The sequence below is a fragment of the Cebidichthys violaceus genome, unplaced genomic scaffold (genome assembly GCF_023349555.1).
Source record: "Cebidichthys violaceus isolate CVI_PGR_0920_01 unplaced genomic scaffold, fCebVio1.0.p SCAF_83, whole genome shotgun sequence".
In the NCBI taxonomy this organism is placed as follows: domain Eukaryota; kingdom Metazoa; phylum Chordata; class Actinopteri; order Perciformes; family Stichaeidae; genus Cebidichthys; species Cebidichthys violaceus.
In genome coordinates this window covers 402,501-419,367 of record NW_027176968.1, presented here as the reverse complement: position 1 = coordinate 419,367, position 16,867 = coordinate 402,501, and the positions used below count along the sequence as shown (strand labels likewise).

At 40.0% G+C, this 16,867-nt stretch overlaps 1 protein-coding gene across 2 annotated transcripts in view; it reads right to left on the bottom strand.

The window, feature by feature from the left end:
• The window catches only part of stag1a (STAG1 cohesin complex component a), a 34,149-nt gene extending 17,797 nt beyond the window's left edge, over positions 1 to 16,352 (bottom strand). For both annotated transcript variants that reach the window (XM_068702350.1, XM_068702351.1), the window contains exon 1: positions 16,203 to 16,352. The gene's annotated coding sequence lies outside the window, so the exon portion shown is untranslated. The remainder of the gene's footprint in view (positions 1 to 16,202) is intronic.
• Between the last annotated feature and the right edge of the window lie 515 nt (positions 16,353 to 16,867).

Genomic DNA, 16,867 nt, shown 5'->3' with positions numbered 1-16,867 from the left:
CCTCCCTGCTTCTACGGTGAGACTAGAGAGTGCAGTGTCAACGCAGCCGCTGGCAGTGATTCAACATCACTTGTACTTCAGTGAGGTGGAAGCAAGTAGCCGTGGGGGCGCAACACTTTTCATATAAACCCTTCATTATTCTAATATGACATGATAATAAATGTGCAGACATGCAGACCTGACATACAACACTTAAAGGACATCTCTGACTTTGACTACATATGTGCACTCATATTCCACTATTATTCTGAATAGGAGAATATTCAGAATTTTATATGGGATCATGTCAACATCATATTCTGTTTGGATATTTGGAATCAAGCCCTTTTTCTGAATGGAGCATTTTCCGATAAAGACATGTGCGATTTGCCGATATTATTCTGGGTTTTAGGAGAATTATTAGGAATATTGTCTTCTTCGGAAATAGAGCAAAATACGGTATATTCAGTGCATGTAAACATCGTCACCGAGTCTTGCTTGGTATTATGCAATATTTCCCTTTAATTATTCAAAGCTTTTAAAGCACCACAGAGGTGATTTAACAGGTGGAAACTATGAAAAGGGGATGATTGCTTTCACTTGCATTACACTGCAAAAGATCGGGTCATGCAAATATTTTTGTCCCTGAAAACCCAGCTGACACACAAACACACCTTCTTCTGACAACTATCACCTGAACTGCCTCTGCTATAATTGGCCATCATCTCTGGAGACGGAGTGGAAGTGCGCCCGTTTCAAACACCGTGGACTACAATTGTGCAGCGTTTTGAGATGGATAAACACAAGACTGGATTCACCACCAACAACACCAGGAGGGACTCAGATACTATACATGTCCTTCTGCATGTGTTGCTATCAATACAGCCAATCGAGAAGTGCTATTTCTGTCTCCACAGTCAATACTTCAGGATAAGAGACGGTGGTGATACTGTAAGCTGGTGAGTAGAGCTGAATATTAACACTTCCCACTGGGGCTACCTATGACAGGAATATGTACTTTTATATATATATATTGGATTATGATTGAACAAAGTAGAGCAAAAACACAACAAATAATGGGAAAGATGAACTCAAGGAATTATTTTGGAGAAGAAAAGAAAGCCTTGTATAATACAGTGGTCATTTATATGGAAATTACTTTCCATATACTATGGAAATACAAACAACTCAAGACGCCCATCAGAGATTGATGTACCCCGTAAAATCCACTGAGTAATATTAATTTGATTCCCTGTGAAAGCCACACACAGAAGACGGCTCGCAGTGTGTTCTGAGACACAGTCACCGACTGTTTACACGTCAATGTCTTTATTGTAATTAAGCCACCATACATAATAAGCATGTTTTATCCAGCATACATGTCCCCTCAGGTAGGTAACATCAAAGTGTGGTGCTGGTGGAAGCACAAAGAGATTCAGGCTCCACGAGAGGACTGAGCGTCAAGAGGATTCCCACCGAGTTCATTACGAATGCAGGAAAAAGTACATCGACTAACAAATCAAGTTTTGTAGAGACATACAGGACGAGTATTGTGTTTAAATACGCTTCTGGAAGAAAGTCATGATCACTTTGCCAAATTTACATGAAATGTATCCCAAGATTCAAAGCAGCTGGGTAAAATGGGAGTAATCTCAAATGTCAGGACTTCTCCAGGAATGAACTTAATGGCCTCAACAGTCAAAAAATAGTTAATGATTATTTAAAAACTATCTGTGGTTCCCTTGGCAGCAGAGTGAAAAAGGACAATTACTCAACCCGAGTGCCAAACAGAAAGCGCTATCTTAAGCTCCATATTTATTCATTTAAGAGTTTACCAGATGCTTAGGCAATGTATAAAAAAAACAAAAAAATAATACATTTCCACACAAATAAGAAGCATTTCCCATTATGCCTTCTACCACAATACCATGCATCATAATGCTCAACATGTCTGCAAAATAATTGTACTCTTCAGAGCCTCTTGAGTAAAGAGTGCAGAGACACACAGATAACAGTGAGTTCCCTCATTATTATCTCCTCAGCTCTTCAGACAGACGGCTAAAAAGGGTAATGTGACATAAAGAAGCTATATAGGGGGATGACTCCGAACAAATATTCAGATATAAAGTTAAATGAGTTACCCTGAAGGAAGCAAGACTGAAGCAAATATTAACTGGAAGACACTGGGAAGATATTATTGTCTCTTTAAATATTACCGCCATATAGGCTCAGCATATGTACCGCTCTGCAGAGCTCTAATTGACAGAAACAAGCTGAAGCTGCTTCACTTCATCTCTCCGGTCTCTTCACACTAGAGCTGCTGACTTGCTGAACTGATGTTACATCGAGCTCAGGCTGAAGTGGATTAACTTTCACACTCTCTCTCTCGTTCTGTGTGGCTACATTCAAAAGTGGTCCGTGCAATAACTCGGCCCAATTATTTAAAAAATTTATCGAACGTTTTGTCAGCACAAACCCCTGCGAAGCACTCGTCCTTACAAGATTGGTTTCTGTAGCAACATCCCCAGTACAGACCTAAAATGAAGTCATTATTTTCTCAAAACTGATTTGTTTTGACGCTTTCGAATTTGACCCACATGGGCCTCGGCTGTTATCAGTCAGTGTAAATCACGCTGCGTTATCTCCCGCCCTCTCCGGCAGACTGCGGTCTCCTCGATGTACTTTTACCACCACGCTTTATGAACGCGTTAACGACGTTGTAACGACGAGAGAGACAGAGGGAGGCGTCTCTGCTCTTCACTCGTCTATGGTTCATCCCCAAAGATTACTGCAGCAGTGTCGAGGGCGGCGGACTCGTTTAACCCGGATGGATTTAAATGGATCCAATTAACTTGGATCCTGGTAGACCTGCTGGCCTGTGGGATCATCCCATGACTGGGAAATGAGAGGGCCAATCCTCCAGACTGCAGGTCAAAGTGACAGAGTCCTGCAAGCACCAAGAACTCAGCCAATGCCTCTTTCTATGCTTTTAACCCCTCTGACAGTGTCGTGTCCGTGTGTTGAGTTAGAAGAGAAAAGCAGTTCATAAGCAGAGTGGATTGAGTGATGAGGTCTGGCAGAGCTGAATTAGCCGATTTCCTACAAATGCCAGAAGGAGAAAAACCTTGAAAAGAATCTGTGTGTGAATGTATAAACCAGCAGCCCTCCAGACATCTTCAGTGCATGTTGTAAAGTACATCACAGGAGCTCAAAGTAAGACAAATAGCCTGCGATCAAGTCAGACAGCTGCATTTGTTGTTCTTCTGAGGCGGAAAACAATTCAGGAAAACCAGTTTTCCTCACAGCGTAATCTGATAATTACTTCTGTTAACTGTTAATTGTTTGTGATTTATTTCAAGTCACACACTGTGATTTTCTTATTGATTCTTCAAAATTCTGATACATCTCACCAATTATTTTTTTTAAATGAAGTACAAGTATAAAATTAACAAATGTACACATCTCTTGCTCACAAAATTCAGCAAAGCTAACAAACAACTAATAATGTGTGTCTTACAGTGAACTTTTATCTGCTTTATCTACTACTTGACAATCAAATAAGACTACAGGAAAAACATTTAACTTTATCTGATCAAACATTTATTCATCAACAAAGACAAACTATCTAAGAATGAAGAATATATCTAAAATCATCTTATCAATAATTCAGTCTGATACTTTACAGACACGATTTGGTAGAAAGAAAATGACTGATGTCTAATAACCAACTCTAGTCATGGGCATTTGAATCATTTCTAAGAAAACGTGGAATAGCTGATCGTTGATTAAAAAAAACAAGCTGCCTATGGAAACAAAGATGTGTCTGTGCCAGTGACAGAACTTAAATGAATCGAGTTTATGTGCAAAAAGCCATCACAAACCGACAACCTTAAAACTGATTCTTCTGAGGGCTTCTCACAGCTCCGCTCAGAATGGATATTATGGATTAAATTCAACGATCCGGCCAAGGCCGTATGCATTATGCCTGTAAGAGTGAGAAGCTGTGAGCTGCTATGCAAATATAATTAAGGGAGAAGCACTCACAGTTAATAGCAACTTGTAACTGACAATGTACCTCTATAATTAAATTAAATAGTAGAATGCCTGTAATCACAAACCACTCGAGGAAAACTGTTCAATCTTTGGGACTTTTCTCTTCCATGAAACACGATGGCGAGAGGCCAACATCCAGTCAGCAGTTCAACTCTGAATGAGCTGCTCAGTTTTAACATTCTAGGCCAACAAGGTCCATGCAACTAGTAAAACATGGTGAATTTAAATATTTCATATTTCATCCCAGGCCTCTCCGCTCGTCATGTTGAGCACCAGATATGTTTTCTACTGAAAATGTTTCAGTCACGATCTCTGCTGCATCAGATAGGAGGGTATGTTGACATGCACCCGAGCTATTGTGAATAACCAGATACAGATGATCCTGTGGTTCACAGAAAACTGGTTTCTCAAACAGTCTGACACGACTACAGCAGGCAGTGACCTGCACGATCTGTACGCCAACACCAACAAACAGGAAGTTCAGGTGTGTTTGTAACTCAGCAGACCAAAGGCATACATCAGGACACATACTAGCAAAGGCTGTAATTCATAAGCACTTCTCAACCTAAACTGCATGACGCCTCGCATACGTTATCTCCAGGATTCTTTGGTAAATAAAGTCCTGTCGAATACAGAACAGCTCCAATTTTGATCCGACAATGCATTTCAATCTAATTCAATACCTGCCAACTCACATTAAAATGGCAATAGTGTCAAAATCTGTATAACCCCAGACAAACCATAATTATGTGCCCTTCACTTCTGCACAATTCAAAAACAAAACCACAGGAAGTGCACCAGACTTAGAAGCCAATTTTCAAAAATTCTAAATGTTTTCTTTTGACACTGTTAAGCCATCTGTAGTGGAAATTTGCATTATAACAGGCAAATCAAACGATTAAAAAATAAATGATTTTATAAATATTCTTTTTACATGTTTTGATTAAAAATGATTGTTGCCATTAGTAGTTCTAATTATGAATCCTAATCTGCTTAGATGTTAGTACTGTAACTATATTTACTGAATAGAGCTCGAACAGATAATGTAAGTCAATGCAACCTCAGTGGACATTAGCCGTTAGCTCCGTTATTAGCAGGACTGTGCTAAGCAGCATCCATGGGAATCAATTACAGTTTTAAAGTGTCTGATTAAGTAAGCTGTTCCAAATGTTACTACGGTTATTGTGCCAACGATTTGGGTAATTTTATACTCGGCAGTCAGATTTTTTTTTTTATTGATTAGTTGATCGTCAGACAATTAATTGGAACTGTTTTTACGCAAATATGTCATAAATTCCAACTTCTCAATTGTGATAATATGCTGTTTTCTTTGTCTCATATGATAGTAAACTGCATACATTTGGGGTTTGGACTGTTGTCAAAAGCAATTTAACGCTGCAATAATGGATTTCTCGGGGGCAGCAGATATTGTATTGATATACTATCACTATATAGATAGAGATAGATAGATAGATACTTTATTTATCCCCAGGGGGAAATTTGTCTGTAGCAGCAGCAAACGAAGTAAACAGAATTAAATAAAAATATTAAGTATGGAAAATGCACAATATATACAATACAATAACATAACAGAGCAGAACCTATTCAATTTAAATAAAAAATGAATATAAATACACAGTATATACAATAAAATAAAATGGTATTAAATTAACTACAGTAAGTAGGAAAACAAAACCAAACAGTAGTGCAAAACATCGCCAACAGCAGCAACAGCAGCGTAGCGGTGTTATAGTCATTTGAAGGATGATCTGGCCAGAGGTGATTTATTATAGTGTTATAGCAGAGGGCAAGAATGTTCTCCTGTATCTGTCCTTGTGACAGATACAGGAGAACATTCTGTCTGTTGGAGAAAGTGCTCCGCTGTCCCTGCAGTAGATGGTGGAGAGGGTGATCCAGGTTATCCAATATGGATAATAGTTTCTTCATATGAAGTTTATATGAGTCGACTATTAACACATGCAACAGATATGGAGCAACATTATCGTTCATATTATCTGAGGAATACAACATTCACTTTGTTTTAGCCTCCTCCATCTGCTGAGGAACATATCTGGCTCTTTAACTGCTAAAAGCTCCTTTCTGACATTAGCTTATAGCCCTTTAAATATGTCATCTTGGACTGATAGAAATTGTGATTAAAAGTGTTTCTTGTCTTTAACGTCTTGTGGACCAAGCAATGAACTGAGAAATTAATCAGCAGATAATTAAAACAATCACTTTGCAGCTCTAGTGAACAAAAAAAACATTTTGATCACATGTGATGAACTGAGGTGTGAGAAAAAGCTTCCCACCTCTGGATTATTTAATCGCTTCCTTCCAAAGAGTGCGGAACCTCAAGTCCTGACTTAAAGTCTAAGTCAAAACAAATAGCGGGTATTTCACAAGACTCTAAACTACTACAAAGAAAGAATAAAAAGAATCAGCGAGTTCTCAAACCTCTACACAATGAAGGCCAACCAGAGCCTGACTTGTGAGCTTGAACCACAATCGGTCCCTCTGGGCCGCTGCTACGAGCTGCACCACCAAGACAATAATTGCACTTCATCATGCTGCCAGCCTCCATACACACTGAGACCAAAGAGCCTCGGCCTCACAACAATGTGGAACAGCCTTGAGGCCGACTGTGGCCGTCTGGTTTAACCAGATTATGATTGTCACACGGGAGATTACCCATCCGATACAGAGTGTGACACATAGTCATGCCCCCCCCCCCCCCCCCCCCCCACACACACACACACACACACACACACACACACACACACACACACAGCCATCTGTTATTGCCACAAACTACAGTATGCTCGAACTCTGCAGCACACAAAGCCTGATCTTAGCATAGAGGAGAGAAGGAGGGGGGGGGGCCTGCACAAACTGATAAGATCTGTGTTGAAAAATAGATTCCCCCTCCTCATCTCCTGAGAACTACCCGTGTGAATAAAGGACAATTAGATTGTGAGAGAGAAAAAAGGGCAACGCATAAAAAAGAGAGACGGATAAAGGCAGCGAACAAACAATGTTCCTCTCTCCTGTCGCTGTGCAATGGCTGCCTGCTCCGCTGCAAAATGGAGCCGCAAGAAGAGGTGGTGGTGGTGGTGGGTGAGGGGTAAAGCGGGGGAGAAAGTGTGACAGCAGCACAGAGGGGGAGAGCAGCAGGAGAAGGAGAAAGAAAAGGAGACTCATTTGTTTTCCTCTCATCTGTCTGGGCTCCCTCTCTCACCTTGGCCCACATTTTCAGTCTGCCTCATATTCACTTCTAATAGAGGGGGAGAGAACGAGGGGGGGGGGAGAAGACGGGGGACACACACACTCATAAACGCAGACCCAGAGGCTGTTACTCCTAACACCCATAATTACTTCCTAATGGTCTAGCGGCATGTCAAAGATTTTCACGAGAGCGAGAGAAGCCTGCTAATCGGAGCCGGCAGATGTCAAAGCAAAAAAACACAAAGTGCTGAGAGCGAGCTCTGACTGGTTCAGAGCTGTGCTTCAAGGAGGTGGTGGATGTATGTATGTAAATCCCAGCCAGGTGTCATGACACAAATGGCAAGAACAACACTAAAAAAAAAACACAGCAGCAGAATGCTGGATTCATAGTGAGCGGTGCATTCATTAATGTGTTGAGACGAGCCTCTCTTCTGTCGACTGTTTGAGCATTTCAGACCACACACAACACAGACAAGTTTTATAAAGCTATTAGTACGGCTGCAGGAAATGTTTTGATAATTGTTTCCTCACTTCTGCCATTTATAAAACATAAATATATAACGCGTATGGTTTATTTGATGCGATAGTAAACTGAATATCTTTGGTTTTGTACCATTTTGCGTCTGTGTTTTGTGTTATTTAATAACTGACATTTTTTTGGACTGCTGTTGAAGACATTTCAAGATGCCACGTGTCTCCTCAGAACTGTTAATGGGCATTTTTCTAGTTATTTGACATTCAATAGACTAAATGAATAATCGAGGCTACACGTACCATCATTCACAAGAAAACTGATAATAAACTGTCAAAAAGCGAAACAATCTTCCAGTTTATATCATTTGCGGTACATGAATGTCTTTACCTCTCACTAAATCAAATCAATAAAATCCCAATAGTAGTGCATGCGGTTTGACGATGAATCACATTAGTCCATCAGCCACTATCCATGGTGTTCACACAAGGATGGTCTAACCTTGACTACAACTGCCTAAAGTCTAAGGAAGGTTTGTCGGATACTGGATAATGCTGCCAGGATAATATGCAGTCAGCGGGGAATAAGGAAAGAGGTTCATGGGTAAATAATCTGTTGGAGTCCGCCAGTGCAGGCAGGGAAACCCCTTAATCCCCTCCACACGGGCCCAAAGAGCAGATGGGGTATGAGTGATACAAAGAAATGATGTCTCAGGGCGGCGTAGTGTCTATCCGGCCACATCTCCACTTAGAGCAGACCTCAATGTGAAACCCACGAAAACATGTCCACTCCATGACACAGCATCCACTTTCTACCCATGAGTCCTTTTTCAAGACCTCCACTTGTATGCAGAGACTCTTTTATGAGTCTATCAATTTGTTGGTAAAAAAAACAAATAAATACTTAGCACATTTGCAGTTTCTAAATCAGGAAGCCCCATCTAGTAGCTCACTTTGCTGAAATGTTTTGTATTTTTTTTTTCAACCACTTCACTTCCACTCTGTGCGGCGGTAGAATTAACTTGGCACGGGCCGGCGAATCAATATTAAGTAAAGAGTGTGTGTACAAATAACACTGACCGCCGAGACACACGCTGCCACGGCCCGATGTTGAGGAGGTGCTGTTTGCTGTTGCTTGAAGGTTGGTTAACCTCGCATGTGTAAATGACACTGAAAGGATTTTGCAGCCAAATTTAGATCTGGCTGCTATGAACGTACGTAAATCATAAAATAATGAGTGAAAACCCTTAATTTTCTTATCCCCCAGACGTCAACCCTTTGAGAGTCTGCAATCAACTGGAGGCTACTCTTTAATGCCTCCAAAAGAGACCCATAATGTATCATAAACTCTCTTTTACATTCATAAAAACAAGACTGCACTCCTCGAGGAGACAGATATACAGTCCACATCTCAAACGATGTCTATGCTAATCCAGGACTTTCCCTTCACTGCCTTACTGTTGGCCAAAATAAATTCTTTCCATCCAGGAATCAGGAAACTGAAGAATGAACAGTGTTTGTTGAGCTAGATTTGAGTTTTTAGTCTTCGAGCCACAGGACTCGAAAGCAGCTGAAAGTGTCAATCCCGTTTAGCCTAGTTTTGGATTAAAATGTTTTGTAGCCATTATTTCTTTTATTTAATTATTCATGTTTTTATTCCATGCCATTTCTTTTATTTGCTATTGTCTTTTGTCTATATTATTGTTCTTTTATATTATCTCATTTTATCATTTCTATTTCTCGTGTGCATTAATCTCAAATATCTTTACATGTCTACTGTACTTTATAAGCTACATAAACATGTCATAAGGGGTTTACAACACACTTTATTCCAGTTGTATTCATTTAGGACATGTTTAACACATGTATTTATGTATTCATCAGCAACTATAACTTCTCCTATGGTAACATTTCCTTTACAACTGTGTTTAACTGGCATTAGTTATTTGTTTATACACCAGCATCCACTTATGGATGCCTCACAGGAGGAGTTATAGTTGTTAACAAAGACATTATTAAACACTTAAAATAAAGGTTTGTACAGAGTGTGTACTTCACACAAAGGCTTACTGCTCACGCCACCTTAAACTCTCTCAGTGTGAGTGAAGCCCCAGTGGCAGTCTTTTCTCTGAGCCGTCTGTCTGAGGCTCAGTATTTAATAAGGTGTTCCAGTCTACAAAGCTCCACTTTACAGCGCTGATGTAAAAAGAAACGAGCTGCTGTCAGTATGAACGGAGCGGACAATCCTAAAACACTTCCTCACTGTCCTAACAGCCAAACAAAGACATCCATCAGAAAACATCCTGTGATAAAGTCGGGGTCTGGACCTTTTTTTCCAATGAATGCCAAAATACACTATTTCCAATCATTTGGCTATCCATTTTGTTCATTATTTTCATAAAATACTAGCTGTTTAATTCCAACTGTTTTAATGTAAAACACTTCCAGAAATAGCATCACATTTGTGATGCAAGTGGGCTAATTAAAGCAGTGTTTTCATGATGAGTACCATGAGCTTTGGATGTTTTTAAGTGATGAAAACAATGTTTCACTTGTTATGCTGCCAGTGAGAGGAACGTTTTTCATGGTGGCAGTCAACAAGGTGAATTAACACATTATCAGAAATCACTTTCACATAACTTCTTGTTTATTTTTTCATTGCCTTACCATGGATTTACATCCCATTGAGCTCTATGACTCATTTTAGGATTCTACAAGTACAAAGGCAACGGTAGAAAATACTCAACTCCATGACTTAAATACAAGACTGCATTAACCAAACCTAAGGATATCCTCCATACATGTTCTATGAGACATACAAATACTGGAAAAAATAAGTTGTGCCTAATTTGGTTTTCTTATAATAACTTGTAATTTCCCTAATGGAAAAATCAAGTATCTATGAATATGCAAAAAAAATCCATCACTCCTTCCATTCATTCATTTGTATGTGAGTAGTGTCAGTAAGGATACAGCCTTAAGGCCTTTACACATTTGGGGTGTGACCAATACATAACTGGGAATTACTCAGCTGCAAATATTTGGCATCAAAACTATTCATACCAGCAGCAATAAGAACTTTGCGACAGTTGCAGCATTTTTTCAATAAAAGGTTGAACCAGAGCAGCATCTGGCAACATCTGTCTGTGGTAAATTGCTGTATAGCCTAAGCTACTGTAAGCTATTTGATTAACTGTCCTTTTTAGCAAAATGTTAAGTGAACCAAAAAAAATTATTTTATCCGCAGTATAATAATCACATCCCGTGTGACAGTACTTTAACAAAAGAACAGTTAGAAAAAAAATACTTAAATGCGAATTAATCTAATTATATTATATTATTAAATTCTAAGAAAAATAACTGCCCATGGTGTGTGAAGGCGGTTACACTGTAGTGAACGAGACAACTTAAACAAACTCTCACTGTAGCCTACAGTGAGCTACTACATGTCATTGACAGACAGCGTGTTGTCTGTCAATGACATGTAGTATTGAAGAATATGGACGACACCAGCATCCATGAGGACAGACGTGACATTTTCTGATACATATACTGTTAAATGTGCTGCAGCTGAGCAGCTAATTAGCCATGTAGCCTTTCATGACACCAAAACATTATAAAATATAAATGTATTTTCTTTTCCTCAAAGGAGAACACAGGAAAAGGGGTTTACAGAGCAGATATGTAAGCTGCAGCAGACAAAAAGACATTTAATTTAAGTGTTACTTTCCACGTCTGTTCAGTGAGATCTTGCTAAACACACATTTTCAAGGCCAGAGGAGTCTGGTCAGCTACAGTGGGGGGGCTTTGTTTAAAAAACAACAACAACAACTATAAAACAGACTGGATTAGTATTTACATTTGCAGTGTTATAAATGTAGTAGAGCTGGACATAAGACTCATAATTGCAACTAAGTAGCAGTATGTTTGTTTGTTTTTTTTAAATGTAGGCAGCGGGCTGAAAAAGAAGTGTCTTTACAATGTGAAGTAAAGCCTCGGTATTGTTTTTCCAGTCTTGACTAGTAAGCCTCTGCCATTCGGTAACTTGGCTGCATCAGCAAACGGGTAAAAGCAGCTGTCTCAGCCTAGAAACCAGTGAGCCGTGTAGGAATACCTTGGAGAGAGATAACAAACCTCTAGAACAAAACACAAACCACATGACGCACCTCTAGTCTCATTACGGCTCGACCTGACGGCTCATTACTTCAACAAACACCCCGACAACAGATGTATTTAAGGTTGTTGTCAAGTTATGTCACAATTTCTACTTTCCAGACCAGCCTTGCAATTTCCAACTTACTCTGCTTCGTCATATTTTTTTTTGCATTATAACCCCACTGGTGGTTTTAGCCATGTGGTGAATGATGAGCCCCACCCATGTGTAGAGCACAGCCAGCATGCATGAGCACTCACAATAGGAGCTCTTGTGGTGTGGCAGGAAATCCCTGTGATCACTTTTGATACGCGTGTTAAACATCTACATCAGTGCACATGCTGTTGTCATCGGCTCGTACTGAAAACTGTGATTATTACCACGTTTGTTTTATATGCTGCTACCCTGACAACTTCTGTTCTGCATTGTGTATGAACAATTAATGGCATTGTATATTACAAAACAGTGACAATATTGCAACAAATCTTATTCCCATATGTGCACTTCTCATAGTTAATGAAAGTTATCCACGAGCAGCAGCTCTTCACACGTTGGCTTCCAAACGATCAATATCTAACTTAATGGTGCCTGAGTTATCTGTGTAAGAGTAAGAGTAATGGATTTAAAAAGGTCAGAATCTAAGGGTGACGTCAGTCTAATGCTTGTGTAATGAGGCTGCGATGAAATAATATTGCGAGTGTGTTGCCAATTAATCTGCAAGTAACACTATGAAACTGTGAAGAGAAGAGTTGGGTCAACAATTTCATTTATCCAGCTTTCAAACGTGCAATTTTCAATGATTTTATTGCAACAATGCAATGTTTGTGTTGTGTGTGTTTGTGTTGTTGTGCGTTTATTTTGCCTACGATGCTGCTTCTTTATTGGCGCAGACTTAAAGGCTTACATTTATTTAAAAATTAGGAGAAAATGCTCAGAACTACTGCTGGACCGCATCTCAACGGTCAACACTTAAGTAAACAAATTAAGCTTGGCTTTACAGCAATCTCATTCCCAACAAAGTGACAGACAACAAGTCTGACACCAGAGCAATGCAACTAATTATACAACAGGAAACCACATCACAAGGAAAAGCCTTAAATCAGGCTTCTGCAAAGGGTGACAACTCTATTTTAGAAAGCAGGTCTGTTTGCATATCGACATGAACAGGCTTCTGGGCTTTCACATAGTAATCACACTACTGCAGCACAGTCACTTCACTGAGAAAATAAGGTGTTAAATGCATACGCTTGTGGTCTGTCAAAATGCATGAAGAAGTGCTGCTCTTGTGATTAAATATATGCTTCATGGTGTAATACACAGAAATGTAAACAGACTAACGAGGGCAGATGGCAGCAATATTTGTTTTTTTTCTTTGACATTCCTCTGACTGTGCTGAAAACCAGCAACGGCTGGACGACAATGGGAATAAGAACTGTGGTTCTTTCTAAAGCCAACATCTTGAATCGAGGTCACCGTGTAATAGGCTCTGACAAATGTCAAGCACTCGACATAATCTCCTGAGCTGTATCATTAAAAGCATGCGGCTCGAACAAAAAGCAGTGAGAGCCTCCAGCTTAGTGACTGCTAGAAGGCCCAATTCATTGATTCATTGTCTTAAACAATACTATTTATACCTTTATGTTTAAAATAAGTACGACATTAAGACAATATATTGCTTTCAGTAGGGTTTGTAAAGTGTTTTTTCTTTGCAACATATGAACAACCATTTGCTTTTCTCAACAGAAGACTGCTGAAAACAATTATCCTCAAAACAAATACCCATTAGATGTATTTTACTGCCCATTATTAGCTTTAAAATGACAACAAACTACAGTATATGTGATACTAATAGGAACCATTATGTGACTCTCACTCCTTTATAGGCGTATTAAGGGAAGAGCCAAGCAATCCAAGGGGCAGAGGAAGGAGGAGGGATTATTCACCATTTCTGTTAACCCTCAGTGTTCTCTAAAGGTTTATGCCATGACATGTTCCTCACATCAGACACCTTTGAAAAGAAATGCCACCGTATGGCAGTTTCAAACTGTTCGACCCCCAAGGCAAAGACGGCCTGGTGTATAACTGAATATTTATCAAATGAAAACTCTGTGGACTGTTTTCTTCTTCACGGATGAAACCATTTGTAACGTCCAAATGGTTATTTCATCAATACAAGCCAAAGCACTTTAGTTCTGCATCAGATCAACTCCATACGTTCCTATCAACGTAGCTATATGTGGGAGCCAAACAAGCTGTGTGTGTGTGTGTTCCTTAATGGTGGATGTCTGTAATATAACTCTGACATAACAAAACATGGGGTCTGTTGAGACTCTTAAGAGGGGCAAGAGTCACAGTCTGAGTGAGAGATCTGAAATGACACGATGCACATCACACCAAAGGATTCTGATGATACAGTGAAACAGTACTCCAGAGTATCTTCAGTTAACCAGTGTTATCTGAGGGAGGTCTACTCTAACATTTCCCGAATAGAACTGCATTTCAATCTAAACATCTGATCAAGAAAGGCCGCCCAAATAAATGTTATGTATGGGAAGACTGGTTGAAAGTTAGCAATAAAACAGGACCTGTTGTGTTGTTCATGACAAAAAGTAGTTTCCCTGCTGCACAGGACGGACTGTAAGAGGAAGTTTAAAAATACACTAAAAATCACATTCACTTCAACTTATTAACTGGAACCACCTGTAAGACTCAATATAAATGTACAATATAAATGTGCCAATTATCAAAGAGCTTGCCATATTGTTTGTAGCTGTCCCTTTGTCTCCAAGATCTCTGGGTGTATTAACTATTTTGGCCAATATTGCTAATGAATGAGCAGTTTATGGAAATACCAAATTTGTATATGATTGTTTCATTAAGTATTCAATTCATCGGGTAATAAATTACTGGTTTAACAAAAAAATTGATTCATTTCTGCTTATTTCATCAATTAAAAATGTCTCAATTGATGGTGCAGGATAATTTATATGTGATATATAAAATGAAATATACCATGACATACACCCCTATATTATTAAACTCTGCTAAGAAACTGGTTATCCCTCACAATTACTGACGATGCAACATTTTACCTGTGCTTTCAGAATATGGTTGCTAATTTAAAAAAGTAATTAATTCAAATGTTTGAATTTGCAGGTAACACTCTGGCTATTTGTCAACAGCTCAACAGGAATACAACTATATATAAAGAGCTAATCATACATATTCATCAACACATGCAAAATGCAATGCTCACAATGTTTCAAAATGCATTGCTTAATGGAAGGTAAGTTGGGCTGCATATAGCAATCCATGACAGCCTGCATGAAAGAAATCACATGGCAGACTGTAAACAAAGCAGTTATGCAACACCTCTGACCCACCATCAACTATCCCCAACAAGGCTGCACAGGGCAGCTGTACATAGGTCAGTGTGAGAGGGGAGGTGCAGAGCTGCTGGTGGAGCCCATCCCCCCTAATGTGACTCATGTTTCCCCGCTCAGTGTTGCCTGCTTCCCGCACAGAAGGGGGGCGGGAAGGGGGAAAAGAAGCGCCATAATAGCGTTATTCAACATGCACGGAGTCCATACTTGCATTAAAAGCATCTGCGTGCTGTCAGTCGTTAAAAAAAAAAAAAAAAGCAACACGTTCATTATAGCCGTGTGTGAAAAGTCCCCACTACTCTGAAAACTTGAAGACAAGGAGGGAGCTGGGGGGTGCTGATGTTGACACAAGAGGGGAAAAAAGTAGCTACTAGGGACATGTCTTCTCATTGTACATATCTTTAGAGTGTGCAAAAAACAAAGCTAAACTGCTAGGGGTTGATGACAAAAGTCAACAACGTGGCAAATTTTTTTTTTTTTTTTTTGCGTTGATGACAAATGTAAGCAGAGCGATGCTGTAACGTGCGGTCATAACACGGCTGTGCAAACCAGAGGAGGTGATGCTCCGATTTCCTCGCCTCGCAAAAGAGCAAGAAAACACGTCACACCGCATGGCTCTTTATTTGTTGACAAGCCAAAACTCAAGAGCCGGGTGGACATTTGGGGGCTAAAACGAGTCGGCGCTTGCGACAACCACTTGCCCCCCTCTAAGCAAGTTGTCTTGCCCGAAATTGTGGGTGCTAGCTTCGCAAGCTAATGACTCCGCTAGGCTACAGTGTAACTGAGGAAGAGAGAGAAAGCACATTCACCTCTCCGTTAGCCGCTAACGCCCATCCCCCAACCAACCAGCCTTCACTGTCTGTGTCCACCATCTTTAATCTGTGCTCCGTCTCCCTTCCCCACCGCACAAAAACAGGGCAAAAACACAAGGCACTCACCTCTAACGAACATCGCCGAATCGATTATCACCTTCCCGAAACATTAAATCGATTATCGTTTTAATAGCGTGCGTATTTTAATATTGAAAATTGGCCGTGCGAACGGTACCGCGCCTTGAGAGAAGAGCAGCAATCCTAAACCGCCATCTGGTGGTATTTTCCTCTCTGTGATGCAGCGGGAGCGGCGCAGCCTCAGACCGACACACAGCTGCCCCCTGGCGGACACACTGGGGCCGGGGCGGACACGCGCCTCGGGGGGCGAGGGGGGCGAGCATGGTAAGGGAGGGACCGCGAGACCCCGCGAGCACAACACTCACGGGGACGCGCACGGCAGCACAGAGATAGACTCCCTCCATCTCTCTCGGTTCAATTATACATTTGACAATAAAAATTTCTAATAAAAAGTATTTATTCGAAGCACAATAAAGGTTTTAGATTCTCAAAAACAATACATGAAATACTTACCGGTTCCATTCTATAATATTGTACACACATTATATAGCAGGGCATTTAAATACAAGTTAAAATACATCACAAAATCCCCAATGATATGATATATTTAAATGTGTTATTTTGCAATATTTGTATTTGTGTACAATGTACGGAAACACACAGCATTGTATGTAGTTGGTCACTATGGTTGTTGCTTTTATATATATTTACAT